Raw genomic sequence first — 26689 nt, 5'->3', positions numbered from 1 at the left:
CAGGGTTCCTATGGACACATAAAATCCATGAAATGTCTTTTAAAAAATTGTTGTTTTAGTTCTGAAAAATACTCATTCACCCTTTTTCTTCAAGCCCATGTAAATTCTGATAAATATTAATTCACCAACCATTCTCTTGAAGCCCATGTAAATTCTGATAAATACTGATTCATCAACCGTTCTCTTGAAGACCATGTAAATTCTGATAAATACTGATTCACCAACCGTTCTCTTGAAGACCATGTAAATTCTGATAAATACTGATTCACCAACTGTTCTCTTGAAGCCCATGTAAATTCTGATAAATACTGATTCACCAACTGTTCTCTTGAAGCCCATGTAAATTCTGATAAATACTGATTCACCAACTGTTCTCTTGAAGCCCATGTAAATTCTGATAAATACTGATTCACCAACTGTTCTCTTGAAGACCATGTAAATTCTGATAAATACTGATTCACCAACCGTTCTCTTGAAGACCATGTAAATTCTGATAAATACTGATTCACCAACTGTTCTCTTGAAGCCCATGTAAATTCTGATAAATACTGATTCACCAACTGTTCTCTTGATGTCTGTGTAAATTCTAATAAATGCTCATTCACCAACTTTTCTCTTGATGTCAGTGTAAATTCTAATAAATACTTGTTCACAAACCTTTCTCTTCAGTTCTGATAAGTACTCACTCATCAACGTTTCTCTTGAAGCCAATGTAGATAATCTGATACTTTAGTTTTCCAACAAAAGCCACTAGTACACATGTGGGATATAGGCATATTTTGTTATGCAGTTTTGTTCTCACTGATTTTCCAGAGGAATTAATGAAATTGTGGAGTGTGTAACTCAATCATTTTCTTGTAATATACCCAATATATGCTGGTATTTTCCCAATATATATATATATGTTTTGGTCAGCTTTACATTTAAGGTAGAAGGCTATTAAAATTGTGTACATCCAGAAATCGTTTATATTCAAATGAGTTAAAGATTGTGCCATAGTAAATACATTGGTGTGAAAATGGGGGTTCAGTCTTTAGGTCACATGCTTAAAATAACCTACAAACAGCCTTTTTGTGCAGAACTTTGATAATATACAGCAGGGAGAATGAGACTGGTCATGATATTTTCAGACAAAATTGGCATAAAACCAAGCATATATTTTTGTTTGGATGCATAAAAAGCACAGAATAGGAGTTCTGGTGATGCTTACAATTTGTATAAAAGACTCTACAGGTCAGTGTTTGGAACACCATCCTCTGAGAAACCTCAAAACTAAGAGGACACTGTTCCACACACTTTGTCATCTATTTACTCACCTGCGCAAAATATATGTAGGTGAGACTAAAAGGGAGAATAAAAGCACTTGAGGGATATCAGTAATCATAAAGATTCCCCAGTGTCTAAGCATTTTAATTTATCTGACCACAACATAGATTGCGTTAAATATCAGATAATAGAGATTAATAAATCTGATCCAGAGCTCTCCAGTAGCACTAATTTTAGGAAAGATAGAGAACTCTGTTGGATATAATACCAATTACATACTCTACAGCCAATAGGGATTAACATCTTGGTCTAAATGGGAATAGAGGAATTTTTAACTTAACAATGAAATAAAGGTACAAATGAAAAATAATAGTGATTTGCAGGTTAAACTGGGTTTAAAGATTTGTCTCCTTGGTGCTTTAAACTCGGCAACTCCCATTTAATTTTTAGTAGGGGGATGGGGTTGGAATAGTTATTTTACCCCCAAAATTACCAATTAAAAAGTGATAGCTTAGCTAAGGACACAAGCCAGTGACTTTCCTTGTGTTTGACTTTATCTTTGAGGCAGAGGGTATGCCTATGAATACACGAGACACACACACACACACACACTATCCTGTCAAGTCCAGATATAAAGCAGACTAAAGTTGCATGAAATACCTTCATGGGTTCAAATGTTATACCCTGTACATGGACAGAGATCACTGATTTATATATCCCCTTTCTGTGACTTGAACCTTGAGACAAGTCATGACTATGGTATCTCTAATCATGATGTATAACTGGTTCAAGTTTCATTAAAATATCTTTAGTAATTTTAAAGTTGTTCTCCAGAAAATTTACAAAATCAAACAATTACATTGTTCCCTGCCTTGCTATGATCTTAACCTAGTGGCATACATACACGCACACACAACTTTTGAGTTACAGTCCTAAATAAAAAGTGACTAAGCTTCACATATGAGTTTGATATAGAGATAGGACAATGCTGTTGATACACACCATAGGTACATCCTATGATTTTACAGTGGGAAACATTTCCGTGATCTTTAACAACAGCTTCTTGGTGAAAGTTTGGATACACAAAATATTATATTGACCTGAAACCCAAAACCTGGCCTTACAGATAGGTCCATGAAAGTTCCCAGGGACAACATGAAGTCAAGATGTACTGATATACCAAGTTTTATGTCTATTGCTGCATTTAAAATTTTGCAAGTTACAAACAAATATAGTATTGCCCACCTTTAACCTTCAAATGAGAATATGTGTGAAAGTTTATCAGTGTTCATACCAGTACTTCTGTCAGATTCAGAGTTATAGACAGCACACTTAAAGTAATTGTAACCTTAATATGTAACCTTGACATTAAAGAAAGACTAACAAAACACAGCAGAATATGAATCAGCTTGTAGTGTCAATCCATTCCAAGATAATATATACAATTGACTGACCATACTGGGTCAGTAGCATGACCCTTCTGGCTCTCTAGGTACATACAGATACCAAACAAAATTGTTTCTGTGTAGTTCTAACAGAGATGGTTGTAAAATCATTTTCTGAATAACAGTCCTTTGTTGAATCACATCAGCTGGTTTTAATCTAATCGTTCATGTAATTTCATTATTCAGTGCTTGTTTGACTAATGGAAGTTGTGTTGCCCATTTGTGTGACCACTCTATGATCTGAGATTGGGCATCTGAGGAACTTGTCCCCTCCACCCATGAGCTCATTCATAATTCCTGCACATACTAATGTCTGAATAACTGTTCTGCAATTTTCATGCAGCATTTTGCACACAGATCTGAGAAATTCTTTATCTGGCTCCATTTGTAATAATTGAGGCCATGTTGAAGGTCCTTGTGCATAAATGCACTTGAGTGCATCAGCGACACTCGCAGAATCTTTTGACATCAATAGCAAAGTTTCTTTGTATCTCCAGGTAATATCTACAGTGGTCAACAGTGCCAAGTCATACCAAAGACTTATAAAAAATGGTACTAACAGCTGCCTCGCTTTGTGCTCAGCATTAAGAGTTAGTGTTAGGACTGGTCGGCCTGGTGACAGGAGAATGTGACTGGGTGGGACATGATGCTACATGTCTGCAGCATGATGCCCCAGTGCTAGACATCATTATAAACTGCCACACTGCAGGCATCATAGCGATATGACTGAAATTCTTTTAAAGCTATGTTAAAAATCCAAATCATACACACACACACACACACACATAAACACACATGTATATATTCAGTCTCCCACATACATGATCATGTGGAAGTATTAAGCAATAAGGCAGATGAACTTCATTTGGTATTTAGACATTGAGTGAAATTTTTCTTGGTACTGGTAGGTAAATGACAAATCTTGTGTGAGCTGAAGCAACTCCTTGGGTGATCTTTGCCACGCTTGCTAACTTTTCCACGGCTACTTCATCTTTCCATTATCCATGTGGACTGTAGCATATTTGTTATAATGTCCAGCTTATTGTATGCATGTTTGTATCAATATAATTTATTTTTAATGGCCACCCAAAACAATCTTGTCTTCATACCTTTGTTGATAATCCATCTAGCTATTCTTTCTCCAAGTGTTGGATTAATTGCAGTCAGATCATGAATGAGATTCTTATGAGCTCATCAACGTACAAGGTCATGTCGGAACATGCATGAACACTTTTTTGGGGTGCTTCACCAGGCTTTGATTGGTAAATCAAGCCATGTCCCGGGCCCACAGCAATTATATCCAGGTATCTGTTTTTCACCAGGCTTTCATTGGTAAGTCAAGCCATGTCCCGGGCCCACAGCAATTATATCCAGGTATCTGTTTTTCACCATGATATTTAATCCACGGTGTTGCTGATAATTTTGTTAATGCTGCAGCGACATCACCACAGAATTTTTAAAATCCCTGAATATGATTTGCATTTGTGTCAGCTGTTGGAATTGGAGCTTACTATAAAAGTAAACTTTTTAGCTTCACATCACATTGAACACAAGTTATCTTGATTGCTCTCTACCGTTATTTGTCTGAACTCAAATTGGATTTTTTAGTAGGAGTTTTCGTGAAGCATCTCGCACAAGATGAAGATATGATTGTGTTATTTGTATTATTCATTGGCATTACAAAAGAGAACATTTGATGTTATTTCCACAAATGCAGTGCCTAAACCACTCAAGCACTTTGATATGTTCGTCCACTAATCATGGCTCTTTTGGATCATGAAAAACTCAATTACTATTAAATATGATTTTATGATGGTTGACCTGGTATCGGTTGTATGTGATTGTGCCATTGGATGATGACCAACTGTGTTATGATGTTCTCAAGGATTTAAAGAAGGTATTAAGTGACAAAGCATCCATGAGAAGTGACCATTAATTTCTTTTCCACAATTGATGAAGTACCTACTGTTGACGGTTTCAATGCAGGTGGAATGACCTGTTAGTGTACAATGATGTGATGATTGGAAATAAATAAATCCTGCAATATTTTCACAGGGTCGACACAAAAACACTGATATGATTTATTTGACTCAATGATGTGCACACATGCCTAAAGTAATCTTTGATAACTGTAAAATGTTGATGATATTTTATGGTATTGATGTCCATGGCCTTGCAAATACTCATTGGACTATGTGTGCTTGTTGATGGTATTTCATGGTATTGATGTCCATGGCCTTGCAAATACTCATTGGACTATGTGTGCTTGTTGATGGTATTTCATGGTATTGATGTCCATTGCCTTGCAAATACTCGTTGGACTATGTGTGCTTGTTGATGGTATTTCATGGTATTGATGTCCATGGCCTTGCAATTACTCGTTGGACTATGTGTGCTTGTTGATGATATTTCATGGTATTGATGTCCATGGCCTTGCAATTACTCGTTGGACTATGTGTGCTTGTTGATGGTATTTCATGGTATTGATGTCCATGGCCTTGCAAATACTCGTTGGACTATGTGTGCCTGTTGATGATATTTCATGGTATTGATGTCCATGGCCTTGCAAATACTCATTGGACTATGTGTGCTTGTTGATGATATTTCATGGTATTGATGTCCATGGCCTTGCAATTACTCGTTGGACTATGTGTGCTTGTTGATGATATTTCATGGTATTGATGTCCATTGCCTTGCAAATACTCGTTGGACTATGTGTGCTTGTTGATGGTATTTCATGGTATATGATATTTCATGGTATTGATGTGCCTTGCAAATACTCATTGGACTATGTGTGCTTGTTGATGATATTTCATGGTATTGATGTCCATGGCCTTGCAAATACTTGTTGGACTATGTGTGCTTGTTGATGGTATTTCATGGTATATGATATTTCATGGTATTGATGTGCCTTGCAAATACTCATTGGACTATGTGTGCTTGTTGATGATATTTCATGGTATTGATGTCCATGGCCTTGCAATTACTCGTTGGACTATGTGTGCTTGTTGATGATATTTCATGGTATTGATGTCCATGGCCTTGCAATTACTCGTTGGACTATGTGTGCTTGTTGATGATATTTCATGGTATTGATGTCCATTGCCTTGCAAATACTCGTTGGACTATGTGTGCTTGTTCATGGTATTTCATGGTATTGATGTCCATGGCCTTGCAAATACTCGTTGGACTATGTGTGCTTGTTGATGATATTTCATGGTATTGATGTCCATGGCCTTGCAAATACTCGTTGGACTATGTGTGCTTGTTGATGATATTTCATGGTATTGATGTCCATGGCCTTGCAAATACTCGTTGGACTATGTGTGCTTGTTGATGATATTTCATGGTATTGATGTCCATGGCCTTGCAATTACTCGTTGGACTATGTGTGCTTGTTGATGGTATTTCATGGTATTGATGTCCATGGCCTTGCAAATACTCGTTGGACTATCTGTGCCTGTTGATGATATTTCATGGTATTGATGCCCATGGCCTTGCAAATACTCATTGGACTATGTGTGCTTGTTGATGATATTTCATGGTATTGATGTCCATGGCCTTGCAATTACTCGTTGGACTATGTGTGCTTGTTGATGATATTTCATGGTATTGATGTCCATTGCCTTGCAAATACTCGTTGGACTATGTGTGCTTGTTGATGGTATTTCATGGTATATGATATTTCATGGTATTGATGTGCCTTGCAAATACTCATTGGACTATGTGTGCTTGTTGATGATATTTCATGGTATTGATGTCCATGGCCTTGCAAATACTCGTTGGACTATGTGTGCTTGTTGATGGTATTTCATGGTATATGATATTTCATGGTATTGATGTGCCTTGCAAATACTCATTGGACTATGTGTGCTTGTTGACGATATTTCATGGTATTGATGTCCGTGGCCTTGCAATTACTCGTTGGACTATGTGTGCTTGTTGATGATATTTCATGGTATTGATGTCCATGGCCTTGCAATTACTCGTTGGACTATGTGTGCTTGTTGATGATATTTCATGGTATTGATGTCCATGGCCTTGCAAATACTCGTTGGACTATGTGTGCTTGTTGATGGTATTTCATGGTATTGATGTCCATGGCCTTGCAAATACTCGTTGGACTATGTGTGCTTGTTGATGATATTTCATGGTATTGATGTCCATGGCCTTGCAAATACTCGTTGGACTATGTGTGCTTGTTGATGATATTTCATGGTATTGATGTCCGTGGCCTTGCAATTACTCGTTGGACTATGTGTGCTTGTTGATAATATTTCATGGTATTGATGTCCATGGCCTTGCAATTACTCGTTGGACTATGTGTGCTTGTTGATGATATTTCATGGCATTGATGTCCATGGCCTTGCAATTACTCATTGGACGATGTGTGCTTGTTGATGATATTTCATGGTATTGATGTCCATGGCCTTGCAATTATTCGTTGGACTATGTGTGCTTGTTGATGATATTTCATGGTATTGATGTCCATGGCCTTGCAAATACTCGTTGGACTATGTGTGCTTGTTGATGATATTTCATGGTATTGATGTCCATGGCCTTGTAAATACTCGCTGGACTATGTGTGCTTGTTGATGATATTTCATGGTATTGATGTCCATGGCCTTGCAATTACTCATTGGACTATGTGTGCTTGTTGATGATATTTCATGGTATTGATGTCCATGGCCTTGCAAATACTCGTTGGACTATGTGTGCTTGTTGATGATATTTCATGGTATTGATGTCCATGGCCTTGCAATTACTCGTTGGACTACGTGTGCTTGTTGATGATATTTCATGGTATTGATGCCCATGGCCTTGCAAATACTCGTTGGACTATGTGTGCTTGTTGATGATATTTCATGGTATTGATGCCCATGGCCTTGCAAATACTCATTGGACTATGTGTGCTTGTTGATGATATTTCATGGTATTGATGCGCATGGCCTTGCAAATACTCATTGGACTATGTTTGCTTGTTGATGATATTTCATGGTATTGATGTCCATGGCCTTGCAAATACTCGTTGGACTGTGTGTGCTTGTTGATGGTATTTCATGGTATTGATGTCCATGGCCTTGCAAATACTCGTTGGACTATGTGTGCTTGTTGATGATATTTCATGGTATTGATGTCCATGGCCTTGCAAATACTCGTTGGACTATGTGTGCTTGTTGATGATATTTCATGGTATTGATGTCCATGGCCTTGCAAATACTCGTTGGACTATGTGTGCTTGTTGATAATATTTCATGGTATTGATGTCCATGGCCTTGCAATTACTCGTTGGACTATGTGTGCTTGTTGATGATATTTCATGGCATTGATGTCCATGGCCTTGCAATTACTCATTGGACGATGTGTGCTTGTTGATGATATTTCATGGTATTGATGTCCATGGCCTTGCAATTATTCGTTGGACTATGTGTGCTTGTTGATGATATTTCATGGTATTGATGTCCATGGCCTTGCAAATACTCGTTGGACTATGTGTGCTTGTTGATGATATTTCATGGTATTGATGTCCATGGCCTTGTAAATACTCGCTGGACTATGTGTGCTTGTTGATGATATTTCATGGTATTGATGTCCATGGCCTTGCAATTACTCATTGGACTATGTGTGCTTGTTGATGATATTTCATGGTATTGATGTCCATGGCCTTGCAAATACTCGTTGGACTATGTGTGCTTGTTGATGATATTTCATGGTATTGATGTCCATGGCCTTGCAATTACTCGTTGGACTACGTGTGCTTGTTGATGATATTTCATGGTATTGATGCCCATGGCCTTGCAAATACTCGTTGGACTATGTGTGCTTGTTGATGATATTTCATGGTATTGATGCCCATGGCCTTGCAAATACTCATTGGACTATGTGTGCTTGTTGATGATATTTCATGGTATTGATGCGCATGGCCTTGCAAATACTCATTGGACTATGTTTGCTTGTTGATGATATTTCATGGTATTGATGTCCATGGCCTTGCAAATACTCGTTGGACTGTGTGTGCTTGTTGATGGTATTTCATGGTATTGATGTCCATGGCCTTGCAAATACTCGTTGGACTATGTGTGCTTGTTGATGATATTTCATGGTATTGATGTCCATGGCCTTGCAAATACTCGTTGGACTATGTGTGCTTGTTGATGATATTTCATGGTATTGATGTCCATGGCCTTGCAAATACTTGTTGGACTATGTGTGCTTGTTGATGATATTTCATGGTATTGACGTCCATGACCTTGCAAATACTCGTTGGACTATGTGTGCTTGTTGATGGTATTTCATGGTATTGAGGTGCATGGCCTTGCAAATACTCGTTGGACTATGTGTGCTTGTTGATGATATTTCATGGTATTGATGTCCATGGCCTTGCGAATACTCGTTGGACTATGTGTGCTTGTTGATGGTATTTCATGGTATTGATGTCCATGGCCTTGCAAATACTCGTTGGACTATGTGTGCTTGTTGATGATATTTCATGGTATTGATGTCCATGGCCTTGCAAATACTCGTTGGACTATGTGTGCTTGTTGATGGTATTTCATGGTATTGATGTCCATGGCCTTGCAAATACTCGTTGGACTATGTGTGCTTGTTGATGATATTTCATAGTATTGATGTCCATGGCCTTGCAAATACTCATTGGAATTTGTGTGCTTGTTGATGGTATTTCATGGTATTGATGTCCATGGCCTTGCAAATACTCATTGGACTATGTGTGCTTGTTGATGGTATTTCATGGTATTGATGTCCATGGCCTTGCAAATACTCATTGGACTATGTGTGCTTGTTGATGGTATTTCATGGTATTGATGCCCATGGCCTTGCAAATACTCGTTGTACTATGTGTGCTTGTTGATGATATTTCATGGTATTGATGTGCATGGCCTTGCAAATACTCGTTGGACTATGTGTGCTTGTTGATGGTATTTCATGGTATTGATGCCCATGGCCTTGCAAGTACTCATTGGACTATGTGTGCTTGTTGATGGTATTTCATGGTATTGATGTGCATGGCCTTGCAAATACTCGTTGGACTATGTGTGCTTGTTGATGATATTTCATGGTATTGATGTCCATGGCCTTGCAAATACTTGTTGGACTATGTGTGCCTGTTGATGATATTTCATGGTATTGATGTCCATGGCCTTGCAAATACTCGTTGGACTATGTGTGCCTGTTGATGATATTTCATGGTATTGATGTCCATGGCCTTGCAAATACTCGTTGGACTATGTGTGCTTGTTGATGGTATTTCATGGTATTGATGTCCATGGCCTTGCTAATACTCGTTGGACTATGTGTGCTTGTTGATGGTATTTCATGGTATTGATGTCCATGGCCTTGCAAATATTCATTGGACTATGTGTGCTTGTTGATGGTATTTCATGATATTGATGTCCATGGCCTTGCAAATACTCATTGGACTATGTGTGCTTGTTGATGATATTTCATGGTATTGATGTCCATGGCCTTGCAATTACTCATTGGACTATGTGTGCTTGTTGATGATATTTCATGGTATTGATGTCCATGGCCTTGCAATTACTCGTTGGACTACGTGTGCTTGTTGATGATATTTCATGGTATTGATGCCCATGGCCTTGCAAATACTCGTTGGACTATGTGTGCTTGTTGATGATATTTCATGGTATTGATGCCCATGGCCTTGCAAATACTCATTGGACTATGTGTGCTTGTTGATGATATTTCATGGTATTGATGCGCATGGCCTTGCAAATACTCATTGGACTATGTTTGCTTGTTGATGATATTTCATGGTATTGATGTCCATGGCCTTGCAAATACTCGTTGGACTGTGTGTGCTTGTTGATGGTATTTCATGGTATTGATGTCCATGGCCTTGCAAATACTCGTTGGACTATGTGTGCTTGTTGATGATATTTCATGGTATTGATGTCCATGGCCTTGCAAATACTCGTTGGACTATGTGTGCTTGTTGATGATATTTCATGGTATTGATGTCCATGGCCTTGCAAATACTTGTTGGACTATGTGTGCTTGTTGATGATATTTCATGGTATTGACGTCCATGACCTTGCAAATACTCGTTGGACTATGTGTGCTTGTTGATGGTATTTCATGGTATTGATGTGCATGGCCTTGCAAATACTCGTTGGACTATGTGTGCTTGTTGATGATATTTCATGGTATTGATGTCCATGGCCTTGCAAATACTCGTTGGACTATGTGTGCTTGTTGATGGTATTTCATGGTATTGATGTCCATGGCCTTGCAAATACTCGTTGGACTATGTGTGCTTGTTGATGATATTTCATAGTATTGATGTCCATGGCCTTGCAAATACTCATTGGAATTTGTGTGCTTGTTGATGGTATTTCATGGTATTGATGTCCATGGCCTTGCAAATACTCATTGGACTATGTGTGCTTGTTGATGGTATTTCATGGTATTGATGTCCATGGCCTTGCAAATACTCATTGGACTATGTGTGCTTGTTGATGGTATTTCATGGTATTGATGCCCATGGCCTTGCAAATACTCGTTGTACAATGTGTGCTTGTTGATGATATTTCATGGTATTGATGTGCATGGCCCTGCAAATACTCGTTGGACTATGTGTGCTTGTTGATGGTATTTCATGGTATTGATGCCCATGGCCTTGCAAGTACTCATTGGACTATGTGTGCTTGTTGATGGTATTTCATGGTATTGATGTGCATGGTCTTGCAAATACTCGTTGGACTATGTGTGCTTGTTGATGATATTTCATGGTATTGATGTCCATGGCCTTGCAAATACTTGTTGGACTATGTGTGCCTGTTGATGATATTTCATGGTATTGATGTCCATGGCCTTGCAAATACTCGTTGGACTATGTGTGCTTGTTGATGGTATTTCATGGTATTGATGTCCATGGCCTTGCTAATACTCGTTGGACTATGTGTGCTTGTTGATGGTATTTCATGGTATTGATGTCCATGGCCTTGCAAATATTCATTGGACTATGTGTGCTTGTTGATGGTATTTCATGATATTGATGTCCATGGCCTTGCAAATACTCATTGGACTATGTGTGCTTGTTGATGATATTTCATGGTATTGATGTCCATGGCCTTGCAAATACTCATTGGACTATGTGTGCTTGTTGATGGTATTTCATGGTATTGATGTCCATGGCCTTGCAAATACTCATTGGACTATGTGTGCTTGTTGATGGTATTTCATGGTATTGATGTCCATGGCCTTGCAATTACTCGTTGGACTATGTGTGCTTGTTGATGGTATTTCATGGTATTGATGTCCATGGCCTTGCAAATACTCGTTGGACTATGTGTGCCTGTTGATGATATTTCATGGTATTGATGTCCATGGCCTTGCAAATACTCATTGGACTATGTGTGCTTGTTGATGATATTTCATGGTATTGATGTCCATGGCCTTGCAATTACTCGTTGGACTATGTGTGCTTGTTGATGATATTTCATGGTATTGATGTCCATTGCCTTGCAAATACTCGTTGGACTATGTGTGCTTGTTGATGGTATTTCATGGTATATGATATTTCATGGTATTCATGTGCCTTGCAAATACTCATTGGACTATGTGTGCTTGTTGATGATATTTCATGGTATTGATGTCCATGGCCTTGCAAATACTCGTTGGACTATGTGTGCTTGTTGATGGTATTTCATGGTATATGATATTTCATGGTATTGATGTGCCTTGCAAATACTCATTGGACTATGTGTGCTTGTTGACGATATTTCATGGTATTGATGTCCGTGGCCTTGCAATTACTCGTTGGACTATGTGTGCTTGTTGATGATATTTCATGGTATTGATGTCCATGGCCTTGCAATTACTCGTTGGACTATGTGTGCTTGTTGATGATATTTCATGGTATTGATGTCCATGGCCTTGCAAATACTCGTTGGACTATGTGTGCTTGTTGATGGTATTTCATGGTATTGATGTCCATGGCCTTGCAAATACTCGTTGGACTATGTGTGCCTGTTGATGATATTTCATGGTATTGATGTCCATGGCCTTGCAAATACTCATTGGACTATGTGTGCTTGTTGATGATATTTCATGGTATTGATGTCCATGGCCTTGCAATTACTCGTTGGACTATGTGTGCTTGTTGATGATATTTCATGGTATTGATGTCCATTGCCTTGCAAATACTCGTTGGACTATGTGTGCTTGTTGATGGTATTTCATGGTATATGATATTTCATGGTATTGATGTGCCTTGCAAATACTCATTGGACTATGTGTGCTTGTTGATGATATTTCATGGTATTGATGTCCATGGCCTTGCAAATACTCGTTGGACTATGTGTGCTTGTTGATGGTATTTCATGGTATATGATATTTCATGGTATTGATGTGCCTTGCAAATACTCATTGGACTATGTGTGCTTGTTGACGATATTTCATGGTATTGATGTCCGTGGCCTTGCAATTACTCGTTGGACTATGTGTGCTTGTTGATGATATTTCATGGTATTGATGTCCATGGCCTTGCAATTACTCGTTGGACTATGTGTGCTTGTTGATGATATTTCATGGTATTGATGTCCATGGCCTTGCAAATACTCGTTGGACTATGTGTGCTTGTTGATGGTATTTCATGGTATTGATGTCCATGGCCTTGCAAATACTCGTTGGACTATGTGTGCTTGTTGATGATATTTCATGGTATTGATGTCCGTGGCTTGCAAATACTCGTTGGACTATGTGTGCTTGTTGATGATATTTCATGGTATTGATGTCCGTGGCCTTGCAATTACTCGTTGGACTATGTGTGCTTGTTGATAATATTTCATGGTATTGATGTCCATGGCCTTGCAATTACTCGTTGGACTATGTGTGCTTGTTGATGATATTTCATGGCATTGATGTCCATGGCCTTGCAATGACTCATTGGACGATGTGTGCTTGTTGATGATATTTCATGGTATTGATGTCCATGGCCTTGCAATTATTCGTTGGACTATGTGTGCTTGTTGATGATATTTCATGGTATTGATGTCCATGGCCTTGCAAATACTCGTTGGACTATGTGTGCTTGTTGATGATATTTCATGGTATTGATGTCCATGGCCTTGTAAATACTCGCTGGATTATGTGTGCTTGTTGATGATATTTCATGGTATTGATGTCCATGACCTTGCAATTACTCATTGGACTATGTGTGCTTGTTGATGATATTTCATGGTATTGATGTCCATGGCCTTGCAAATACTCGTTGGACTATGTGTGCTTGTTGATGATATTTCATGGTATTGATGTCCATGGCCTTGCAATTACTCGTTGGACTATGTGTGCTTGTTGATGATATTTCATGGTATTGATGCCCATGGCCTTGCAAATACTCACTGGACTATGTGTGCTTGTTGATGATATTTCATGGTATTGATGCCCATGGCCTTGCAAATACTCATTGGACTATGTGTGCTTGTTGATGATATTTCATGGTATTGATGCGCATGGCCTTGCAAATACTCATTGGACTATGTTTGCTTGTTGATGATATTTCATGGTATTGATGTCCATGGCCTTGCAAATACTCGTTGGACTGTGTGTGCTTGTTGATGGTATTTCATGGTATTGATGTCCATGGCCTTGCAAATACTCGTTGGACTATGTGTGCTTGTTGATGATATTTCATGGTATTGATGTCCATGGCCTTGCAAATACTCGTTGGACTATGTGTGCTTGTTGATGATATTTCATGGTATTGATGTCCATGGCCTTGCAAATACTTGTTGGACTATGTGTGCTTGTTGATGATATTTCATGGTATTGACGTCCATGACCTTGCAAATACTCGTTGGACTATGTGTGCTTGTTGATGGTTTTTCATGGTATTGATGTGCATGGCCTTGCAAATACTCGTTGGACTATGTGTGCTTGTTGATGATATTTCATGGTATTGATGTCCATGGCCTTGCGAATACTTGTTGGACTATGTGTGCTTCTTGATGGTATTTCATGGTATTGATGTCCATGGCCTTGCAAATACTCGTTGGACTATGTGTGCTTGTTGATGATATTTCATGGTATTGATGTCCATGGCCTTGCAAATACTCGTTGGACTATGTGTGCTTGTTGATGGTATTTCATGGTATTGATGTCCATGGCCTTGCAAATACTCGTTGGACTATGTGTGCTTGTTGATGATATTTCATAGTATTGATGTCCATGGCCTTGCAAATACTCATTGGAATTTGTGTGCTTGTTGATGGTATTTCATGGTATTGATGTCCATGGCCTTGCAAATACTCATTGGACTATGTGTGCTTGTTGATGGTATTTCATGGTATTGATGTCCATGGCCTTGCAAATACTCATTGGACTATGTGTGCTTGTTGATGGTATTTCATGGTATTGATGCCCATGGCCTTGCAAATACTCGTTGTACTATGTGTGCTTGTTGATGGTATTTCATGGTATTGATGTGCATGGCCTTGCAAATACTCGTTGGACTATGTGTGCTTGTTGATGGTATTTCATGGTATTGATGCCCATGGCCTTGCAAGTACTCATTGGACTATGTGTGCTTGTTGATGGTATTTCATGGTATTGATGTGCATGGCCTTGCAAATACTCGTTGGACTATGTGTGCTTGTTGATGATATTTCATGGTATTGATGTCCATGGCCTTGCAAATACTTGTTGGACTATGTGTGCCTGTTGATGATATTTCATGGTATTGATGTCCATGGCCTTGCAAATACTCGTTGGACTATGTGTGCTTGTTGATGGTATTTCATGGTATTGATGTCCATGGCCTTGCTAATACTCGTTGGACTATGTGTGCTTGTTGATGGTATTTCATGGTATTGATGTCCATGGCCTTGCAAATATTCATTGGACTATGTGTGCTTGTTGATGGTATTTCATGATATTGATGTCCATGGCCTTGCAAATACTCATTGGACTATGTGTGCTTGTTGATGATATTTCATGGTATTGATGTCCATGGCCTTGCAATTACTCATATGACTATGTGTGCTTGTTGATGATATTTCATGGTATTGATGTCCATGGCCTTGCAAATACTCGTTGGACTATGTGTGCTTGTTGATGGTATTTCATGGTATTGATGTCCATGGCCTTGCAATTACTCGTTGGACTACGTGTGCTTGTTGATGATATTTCATGGTATTGATGCCCATGGCCTTGCAAATACTCGTTGGACTATGTGTGCTTGTTGATGATATTTCATGGTATTGATGCCCATGGCCTTGCAAATACTCATTGGACTATGTGTGCTTGTTGATGATATTTCATGGTATTGATGCGCATGGCCTTGCAAATTCTCATTGGACTATGTTTGCTTGTTGATGATATTTCATGGTATTGATGTCCATGGCCTTGCAAATACTCGTTGGACTGTGTGTGCTTGTTGATGGTATTTCATGGTATTGATGTCCATGGCCTTGCAAATACTCGTTGGACTATGTGTGCTTGTTGATGATATTTCATGGTATTGATGTCCATGGCCTTGCAAATACTCGTTGGACTATGTGTGCTTGTTGATGATATTTCATGGTATTGATGTCCATGGCCTTGCAAATACTTGTTGGACTATGTGTGCTTGTTGATGATATTTCATGGTATTGACGTCCATGACCTTGCAAATACTCGTTGGACTATGTGTGCTTGTTGATGGTATTTCATGGTATTGATGTGCATGGCCTTGCAAATACTCGTTGGACTATGTGTGCTTGTTGATGATATTTCATGGTATTGATGTCCATGGCCTTGCGAATACTCGTTGGACTATGTGTGCTTCTTGATGGTATTTCATGGTATTGATGTCCATGGCCTTGCAAATACTCGTTGGACTATGTGTGCTTGTTGATGATATTTCATGGTATTGATGTCCATGGCCTTGCAAATACTCGTTGGACTATGTGTGCTTGTTGATGGTATTTCATGGTATTGATGTCCATGGCCTTGCAAATACTCGTTGGACTATGTGTGCTTGTTGATGATATTTCATAGTATTGATGTCCATGGCCTTGCAAATACTCATTGGAATTTGTGTGCTTGTTGATGGTATTTCATGGTATTGATGTGCATGGCCTTGCAAATACTCATTGGACTATGTGTGCTTGTTGATGGTATTTCATGGTATTGATGTCCATGGCCTTGCAAATACTCATTGGACTATGTGTGCATGTTGATGGTATTTCATGGTATTGATGCCCATGGCCTTGCAAATACTCGTTGTACTATGTGTGCTTGTTGATGATATTTCATGGTATTGATGTGCATGGCCTTGCAAATACTCGTTGGACTATGTGTGCTTGTTGATGGTATTTCATGGTATTGATGCCCATGGCCTTGCAAGTACTCATTGGACTACGTGTGCTTGTTGATGGTATTTCATGGTATTGATGTGCATGGTCTTGCAAATACTCGTTGGGCTATGTGTGCTTGTTGATGATATTTCATGGTATTGATGTCCATGGCCTTGCAAATACTTGTTGGACTATGTGTGCCTGTTGATGATATTTCATGGTATTGATGTCCATGGCCTTGCAAATACTCGTTGGACTATGTGTGCTTGTTGATGGTATTTCATGGTATTGATGTCCATGGCCTTGCTAATACTCGTTGGACTATGTGTGCTTGTTGATGGTATTTCATGGTATTGATGTCCATGGCCTTGCAAATATTCATTGGACTATGTGTGCTTGTTGATGGTATTTCATGATATTGATGTCCATGGCCTTGCAAATACTCATTGGACTATGTGTGCTTGTTGATGATATTTCATGGTATTGATGTCCATGGCCTTGCAAACACTCGTTGGACTATGTGTGCTTGTTGATGATATTTCATGGTATTGATGTCCATGGCCTTGCAATTATTCATTGGACTATGTGTGCTTGTTGATGATATTTCATGGTATTGATGTCCATGGCCTTGCAAATACTCGTTGGACTATGTGTGCTTGTTGATGATATTTCATGGTATTGATGTCCATGGCCTTGCAATTACTCGTTGGACTATGTGTGCTTGTTGATGATATTTCATGGTATTGATGTCCATTGGCTTGCAAATACTCGTTGGACTATGTGTGCTTGTTGATGGTATTTCATGGTATATGATATTTCATGGTATTCATGTGCCTTGCAAATACTCATTGGACTATGTGTGCTTGTTGATGATATTTCATGGTATTGATGTCCATGGCCTTGCAAATACTCGTTGGACTATGTGTGCTTGTTGATGGTATTTCATGGTATATGATATTTCATGGTATTGATGTGCCTTGCAAATACTCATTGGACTATGTGTGCTTGTTGACGATATTTCATGGTATTGATGTCCGTGGCCTTGCAATTACTCGTTGGACTATGTGTGCTTGTTGATGATATTTCATGGTATTGATGTCCATGGCCTTGCAATTACTCGTTGGACTATGTGTGCTTGTTGATGATATTTCATGGTATTGATGTCCATGGCCTTGCAAATACTCGTTGGACTATGTGTGCTTGTTGATGGTATTTCATGGTATTGATGTCCATGGCCTTGCAAATACTCGTTGGACTATGTGTGCCTGTTGATGATATTTCATGGTATTGATGTCCATGGCCTTGCAAATACTCATTGGACTATGTGTGCTTGTTGATGATATTTCATGGTATTGATGTCCATGGCCTTGCAATTACTCGTTGGACTATGTGTGCTTGTTGATGATATTTCATGGTATTGATGTCCATTGCCTTGCAAATACTCGTTGGACTATGTGTGCTTGTTGATGGTATTTCATGGTATATGATATTTCATGGTATTGATGTGCCTTGCAAATACTCATTGGACTATGTGTGCTTGTTGATGATATTTCATGGTATTGATGTCCATGGCCTTGCAAATACTCGTTGGACTATGTGTGCTTGTTGATGGTATTTCATGGTATATGATATTTCATGGTATTGATGTGCCTTGCAAATACTCATTGGACTATGTGTGCTTGTTGACGATATTTCATGGTATTGATGTCCGTGGCCTTGCAATTACTTGTTGGACTATGTGTGCTTGTTGATGATATTTCATGGTATTGATGTCCATGGCCTTGCAATTACTCGTTGGACTATGTGTGCTTGTTGATGATATTTCATGGTATTGATGTCCATGGCCTTGCAAATACTCGTTGGACTATGTGTGCTTGTTGATGGTATTTCATGGTATTGATGTCCATGGCCTTGCAAATACTCGTTTGACTATGTGTGCTTGTTGATGATATTTCATGGTATTGATGTCCGTGGCCTTGCAATTACTCGTTGGACTATGTGTGCTTGTTGATGATATTTCATGGCATTGATGTCCATGGCCTTGCAATTACTCATTGGACGATGTGTGCTTGTTGATGATATTTCATGGTATTGATGTCCATGGCCTTGCAATTATTCGTTGGACTATGTGTGCTTGTTGATGATATTTCATGGTATTGATGTCCATGGCCTTGCAAATACTCGTTGGACTATGTGTGCTTGTTGATGATATTTCATGGTATTGATGTCCATGGCCTTGAAAATACTCGCTGGACTATGTGTGCTTGTTGATGATATTTCATGGTATTGATGTCCATGGCCTTGCAATTACTCGTTGGACTATGTGTGCTTGTTGATGATATTTCATGGTATTGATGTCCATGGCCTTGCAATTACTCGTTGGACTATGTGTGCTTGTTGATGATATTTCATGGTATTGATGCCCATGGCCTTGCAAATACTCATTGGACTATGTGTGCTTGTTGATGATATTTCATGGTATTGATGCCCATGGCCTTGCAAATACTCATTGGACTATGTGTGCTTGTTGATGATATTTCATGGTATTGATGCGCATGGCCTTGCAAATACTCATTGGACTATGTTTGCTTGTTGATGATATTTCATGGTATTGATGTCCATGGCCTTGCAAATACTCGTTGGACTGTGTGTGCTTGTTGATGGTATTTCATGGTATTGATGTCCATGGCCTTGCAAATACTCGTTGGACTATGTGTGCTTGTTGATGATATTTCATGGTATTGATGTCCATGGCCTTGCAAATGCTCGTTGGACTATGTGTGCTTGTTGATGATATTTCATGGTATTGATGTCCATGGCCTTGCAAATACTTGTTGGACTATGTGTGCTTGTTGATGATATTTCATGGTATTGACGTCCATGACCTTGCAAATACTCGTTGGACTATGTGTGCTTGTTGATGGTATTTCATGGTATTGATGTGCATGGCCTTGCAAATACTCGTTGGACTATGTGTGCTTGTTGATGATATTTCATGGTATTGATGTCCATGGCCTTGCGAATACTCGTTGGACTATGTGTGCTTCTTGATGGTATTTCATGGTATTGATGTCCATGGCCTTGCAAATACTCGTTGGACTATGTGTGCTTGTTGATGATATTTCATGGTATTGATGTCCATGGCCTTGCAAATACTCGTTGGACTATGTGTGCTTGTTGATGGTATTTCATGGTATTGATGTCCATGGCCTTGCAAATACTCGTTGGACTATGTGTGCTTGTTGATGATATTTCATAGTATTGATGTCCATGGCCTTGCAAATACTCATTGGAATTTGTGTGCTTGTTGATGGTATTTCATGGTATTGATGTCCATGGCCTTGCAAATACTCATTGGACTATGTGTGCTTGTTGATGGTATTTCATGGTATTGATGTCCATGGCCTTGCAAATACTCATTGGACTATGTGTGCTTGTTGATGGTATTTCATGGTATTAATGCCCATGGCCTTGCAAATACTCGTTGTACTATGTGTGCTTGTTGATGATATTTCATGGTATTGATGTGCATGGCCTTGCAAATACTCGTTGGACTATGTGTGCTTGTTGATGGTATTTCATGGTATTGATGCCCATGGCCTTGCAAGTACTCATTGGACTATGTGTGCTTGTTGATGGTATTTCATGGTATTGATGTGCATGGCCTTGCAAATACTCGTTGGACTATGTGTGCTTGTTGATGATATTTCATGGTATTGATGTCCATGGCCTTGCAAATACTTGTTGGACTATGTGTGCCTGTTGATGATATTTCATGGTATTGATGTCCATGGCCTTGCAAATACTCGTTGGACTATGTGTGCTTGTTGATGGTATTTCATGGTATTGATGTCCATGGCCTTGCTAATACTCGTTGGACTATGTGTGCTTGTTGATGGTATTTCATGGTATTGATGTCCATGGCCTTGCAAATATTCATTGGACTATGTGTGCTTGTTGATGGTATTTCATGATATTGATGTCCATGGCCTTGCAAATACTCATTGGACTATGTGTGCTTGTTGATGATATTTCATGGTATTGATGTCCATGGCCTTGCAATTACTCATTGGACTATGTGTGCTTGTTGATGATATTTCATGGTATTGATGTCCATGGCCTTGCAAATACTCGTTGGACTATGTGTGCTTGTTGATGATATTTCATGGTATTGATGTCCATGGCCTTGCAATTACTCGTTGGACTACGTGTGCTTGTTGATGATATTTCATGGTATTGATGCCCATGGCCTTGCAAATACTCGTTGGACTACGTGTGCTTGTTGATGATATTTCATGGTATTGATGCCCATGGCCTTGCAAATACTCGTTGGACTATGTGTGCTTGTTGATGATATTTCATGGTATTGATGCGCATGGCCTTGCAAATACTCATTGGACTATGTGTGCTTGTTGATGATATTTGATATTTCATGGTATTGATGTCCATGGCCTTGCAAATACTCGTTGGACTGTGTGTGCTTGTTGATGGTATTTCATGGTATTGATGTCCATGGCCTTGCAAATACTCGTTGGACTATGTGTGCTTGTTGATGATATTTCATGGTATTGATGTCCATGGCCTTGCAAATACTCGTTGGACTATGTGTGCTTGTTGATGATATTTCATGGTATTGATGTCCATGGCCTTGCAAATACTTGTTGGACTATGTGTGCTTGTTGATGATATTTCATGGTATTGACGTCCATGACCTTGCAAATACTCGTTGGACTATGTGTGCTTGTTGATGGTATTTCATGGTATTGATGTGCATGGCCTTGCAAATACTCGTTGGACTATGTGTGCTTATTGATGATATTTCATGGTATTGATGTCCATGGCCTTGCGAATACTCGTTGGACTATGTGTGCTTCTTGATGGTATTTCATGGTATTGATTTCCATGGCCTTGCAAATACTCGTTGGACTATGTGTGCTTGTTGATGATATTTCATGGTATTGATGTCCATGGCCTTGCAAATACTCGTTGGACTATGTGTGCTTGTTGATGGTATTTCATGGTATTGATGTCCATGGCCTTGCAAATACTCGTTGGACTATGTGTGCTTGTTGATGATATTTCATAGTATTGATGTCCATGGCCTTGCAAATACTCATTGGAATTTGTGTGCTTGTTGATGGTATTTCATGGTATTGATGTGCATGGCCTTGCAAATACTCATTGGACTATGTGTGCTTGTTGATGGTATTTCATGGTATTGATGTCCATGGCCTTGCAAATACTCATTGGACTATGTGTGCTTGTTGATGGTATTTCATGGTATTGATGCCCATGGCCTTGCAAATACTCGTTGTACTATGTGTGCTTGTTGATGATATTTCATGGTATTGATGTGCATGGCCTTGCAAATACTCGTTGGACTATGTGTGCTTGTTGATGGTATTTCATGGTATTGATGCCCATGGCCTTGCAAGTACTCATTGGACTATGTGTGCTTGTTGATGGTATTTCATGGTATTGATGTGCATGGTCTTGCAAATACTCGTTGGGCTATGTGTGCTTGTTGATGATATTTCATGGTATTGATGTCCATGGCCTTGCAAATACTTGTTGGACTATGTGTGCCTGTTGATGATATTTCATGGTATTGATGTCCATGGCCTTGCAAATACTCGTTGGACTATGTGTGCTTGTTGATGGTATTTCATGGTATTGATGTCCATGGCCTTGCTAATACTCGTTGGACTATGTGTGCTTGTTGATGGTATTTCATGGTATTGATGTCCATGGCCTTGCAAATATTCATTGGACTATGTGTGCTTGTTGATGGTATTTCATGATATTGATGTCCATGGCCTTGCAAATACTCATTGGACTAGTGTGCTTGTTGATGATATTTCATGGTATTGATGTCCATGGCCTTGCAAATACTCATTGGACTATGTGTGCTTGTTGATGGTATTTCATGGTATTGATGTCCATGGCCTTGCAAATACTCATTGGACTATGTGTGCTTGTTGATGGTATTTCATGGTATTGATGTCCATGGCCTTGCAAATACTCGTTGGACTATGTGTGCTTGTTGATGGTATTTCATGGTATTGATGTCCATGGCCTTGCAAATACTCGTTGGACTATGTGTGCCTGTTGATGATATTTCATGGTATTGATGTCCATGGCCTTGCAAATACTCATTGGACTATGTGTGCTTGTTGATGATATTTCATGGTATTGATGTCCATGGCCTTGCAATTACTCGTTGGACTATGTGTGCTTGTTGATGATATTTCATGGTATTGATGTCCATTGCCTTGCAAATACTCGTTGGACTATGTGTGCTTGTTGATGGTATTTCATGGTATATGATATTTCATGGTATTGATGTGCCTTGCAAATACTCATTGGACTATGTGTGCTTGTTGATGATATTTCATGGTATTGATGTCCATGGCCTTGCAAATACTCGTTGGACTATGTGTGCTTGTTGATGGTATTTCATGGTATATGATATTTCATGGTATTGATGTGCCTTGCAAATACTCATTGGACTATGTGTGCTTGTTGACGATATTTCATGGTATTGATGTCCGTGGCCTTGCAATTACTCGTTGGACTATGTGTGCTTGTTGATGATATTTGATGGTATTGATGTCCATGGCCTTGCAATTACTCGTTGGACTATGTGTGCTTGTTGTTGATATTTCATGGTATTGATGTCCATGGCCTTGCAAATACTCGTTGGACTATGTGTGCTTGTTGATGGTATTTCATGGTATTGATGTCCATGGCCTTGCAAATACTCGTTGGACTATGTGTGCTTGTTGATGATATTTCATGGTATTGATGTCCATGGCCTTGCAAATATTCGTTGGACTATGTGTGCTTGTTGATGATATTTCATGGTATTGATGTCCGTGGCCTTGCAATTACTCGTTGGACTATGTGTGCTTGTTGATAATATTTCATGGTATTGATGTCCATGGCCTTGCAATTACTCGTTGGACTATGTGTGCTTGTTGATGATATTTCATGGCATTGATGTCCATGGCCTTGCAATTACTCATTGGACGATGTGTGCTTGTTGATGATATTTCATGGTATTGATGTCCATGGCCTTGCAAATACTTGTTGGACTATGTGTGCTTGTTGATGGTATTTCATGGTATTGATGCCCATGGCCTTGCAAATACTCATTGGACTATGTGTGCTTGTTGATGATATTTCATGGTATTGATGTCCATGGCCTTGCAAACACTCGTTGGACTATGTGTGCTTGTTGATGATATTTCATGGTATTGATGTCCATGGCCTTGCAATTATTCATTGGACTATGTGTGCTTGTTGATGATATTTCATGGTATTGATGTCCATGGCCTTGCAGATACTCGTTGGACTATGTGTGCTTGTTGATGATATTTCATGGTATTGTTGTCCATGGCCTTGTAAATACTCGTTGGACTATGTGTGCTTGTTGATGATATTTCATGGTATTGATGTCCATGGCCTTGGAATTACTCATTGGACTATGTGTGCTTGTTGATGATATTTCATGGTATTGATGTCCATGGCCTTGCAAATACTCGTTGGACTATGTGTGCTTGTTGATGATATTTCATGGTATTGATGTCCATGGCCTTGCAATTACTCGTTGGACTACGTGTGCTTGTTGATGATATTTCATGGTATTGATGCCCATGGCCTTGCAAATACTCGTTGGACTATGTGTGCTTGTTGATGATATTTCATGGTATTGATGCCCATGGCCTTGCAAATACTCATTGGACTATGTGTGCTTGTTGATGATATTTCATGGTATTGATGCGCATGGCCTTGCAAATACTCATTGGACTATGTTTGCTTGTTGATGATATTTCATGGTATTGATGTCCATGGCCTTGCAAATACTCGTTGGACTGTGTGTGCTTGTTGATGGTATTTCATGGTATTGATGTCCATGGCCTTGCAAATACTCGTTGGACTATGTGTGCTTGTTGATGATATTTCATGGTATTGATGTCCATGGCCTTGCAAATACTCGTTGGACTATGTGTGTTTTTTGATGATATTTCATGGTATTGATGTCCATGGCCTTGCAAATACTTGTTGGACTATGTGTGCTTGTTGATGATATTTCATGGTATTGACGTCCATGACCTTGCAAATACTCGTTGGACTATGTGTGCTTGTTGATGGTATTTCATGGTATTGATGTGCATGGCCTTGCAAATACTCGTTGGACTATGTGTGCTTGTTGATGATAGTTCATGGTATTGATGTCCATGGCCTTGCGAATACTCGTTGGACTATGTGTGCTTCTTGATGGTATTTCATGGTATTGATGTCCATGGCCTTGCAAATACTCGTTGGACTATGTGTGCTTGTTGATGATATTTCATGGTATTGATGTCCATGGCCTTGCAAGTACTCGTTGGACTATGTGTGCTTGTTGATGGTATTTCATGGTATTGATGTCCATGGCCTTGCAAATACTCGTTGGACTATGTGTGCTTGTTGATGATATTTCATAGTATTGATATCCATGGCCTTGCAAATACTCATTGGAATTTGTGTGCTTGTTGATGGTATTTCATGGTATTGATGTCCATGGCCTTGCAAATACTCATTGGACTATGTGTGCTTGTTGATGGTATTTCATGGTATTGATGTCCATGGCCTTGCAAATACTCATTGGACTATGTGTGCTTGTTGATGGTATTTCATGGTATTGATGCCCATGGCCTTGCAAATACTCGTTGTACTATGTGTGCTTGTTGATGATATTTCATGGTATTGATGTGCATGGCCTTGCAAATACTCGTTGGACTATGTGTGCTTGTTGATGGTATTTCATGGTATTGATGCCCATGGCCTTGCAAGTACTCATTGGACTATGTGTGCTTGTTGATGGTATTTCATGGTATTGATGTGCATGGCCTTGCAAATACTCGTTGGACTATGTGTGCTTGTTGATGATATTTCATGGTATTGATGTCCATGGCCTTGCAAATACTTGTTGGACTATGTGTGCCTGTTGATGATATTTCATGGTATTGATGTCCATGGCCTTGCAAATACTCGTTGGACTATGTGTGCTTGTTGATGGTATTTCATGGTATTGATGTCCATGGCCTTGCTAATACTCGTTGGACTATGTGTGCTTGTTGATGGTATTTCATGGTATTGATGTCCATGGCCTTGCAAATATTCATTGGACTATGTGTGCTTGTTGATGGTATTTCATGATATTGATGTCCATGGCCTTGCAAATACTCATTGGACTATGTGTGCTTGTTGATGATATTTCATGGTATTGATGTCCATGGCCTTGCAAATACTCATTGGACTATGTGTGCTTGTTGATGGTATTTCATGGTATTGATGTCCATGGCCTTGCAAATACTCATTGGACTATGTGTGCTTGTTGATGGTATTTCATGGTATTGATGTCCCAGGCCTTGCAAATACTCGTTGGACTATGTGTGCTTGTTGATGATATTTCATGGTATTGATGTCCATGGCCTTGCAAATACTCGTTGGACTATGTGTGCTTGTTGATGGTATTTCATGGTATTGATGTCCAAGGCCTTGCAAATACTCGTTGGACTATGTGTGCTTGTTGATGATATTTCATGGTATTGATGTCCATGGCCTTGCAAATACTCATTGGACTTTGTGTGCTTGTTGATGGTATTTCATGGTATT

General features: G+C 39.2%; 1 protein-coding gene across 1 annotated transcript in view; it reads left to right on the top strand.

The window, feature by feature from the left end:
* The window catches only part of LOC149795635 (E3 ubiquitin-protein ligase MARCHF5-like), a 121642-nt gene that overhangs the window by 19469 nt on the left and 75484 nt on the right, over positions 1 to 26689 (top strand). The window lies entirely within an intron of this gene.

This window comes from Sinohyriopsis cumingii, chromosome 7 (assembly GCF_028554795.1).
Source record: "Sinohyriopsis cumingii isolate HCF-2022 chromosome 7, ASM2855479v2, whole genome shotgun sequence".
In the NCBI taxonomy this organism is placed as follows: Eukaryota; Metazoa; Mollusca; class Bivalvia; order Unionida; family Unionidae; genus Sinohyriopsis; species Sinohyriopsis cumingii.
Note: the sequence above shows the minus strand (reverse complement) of the source record. Positions and strands in the feature narration are given on the sequence as shown.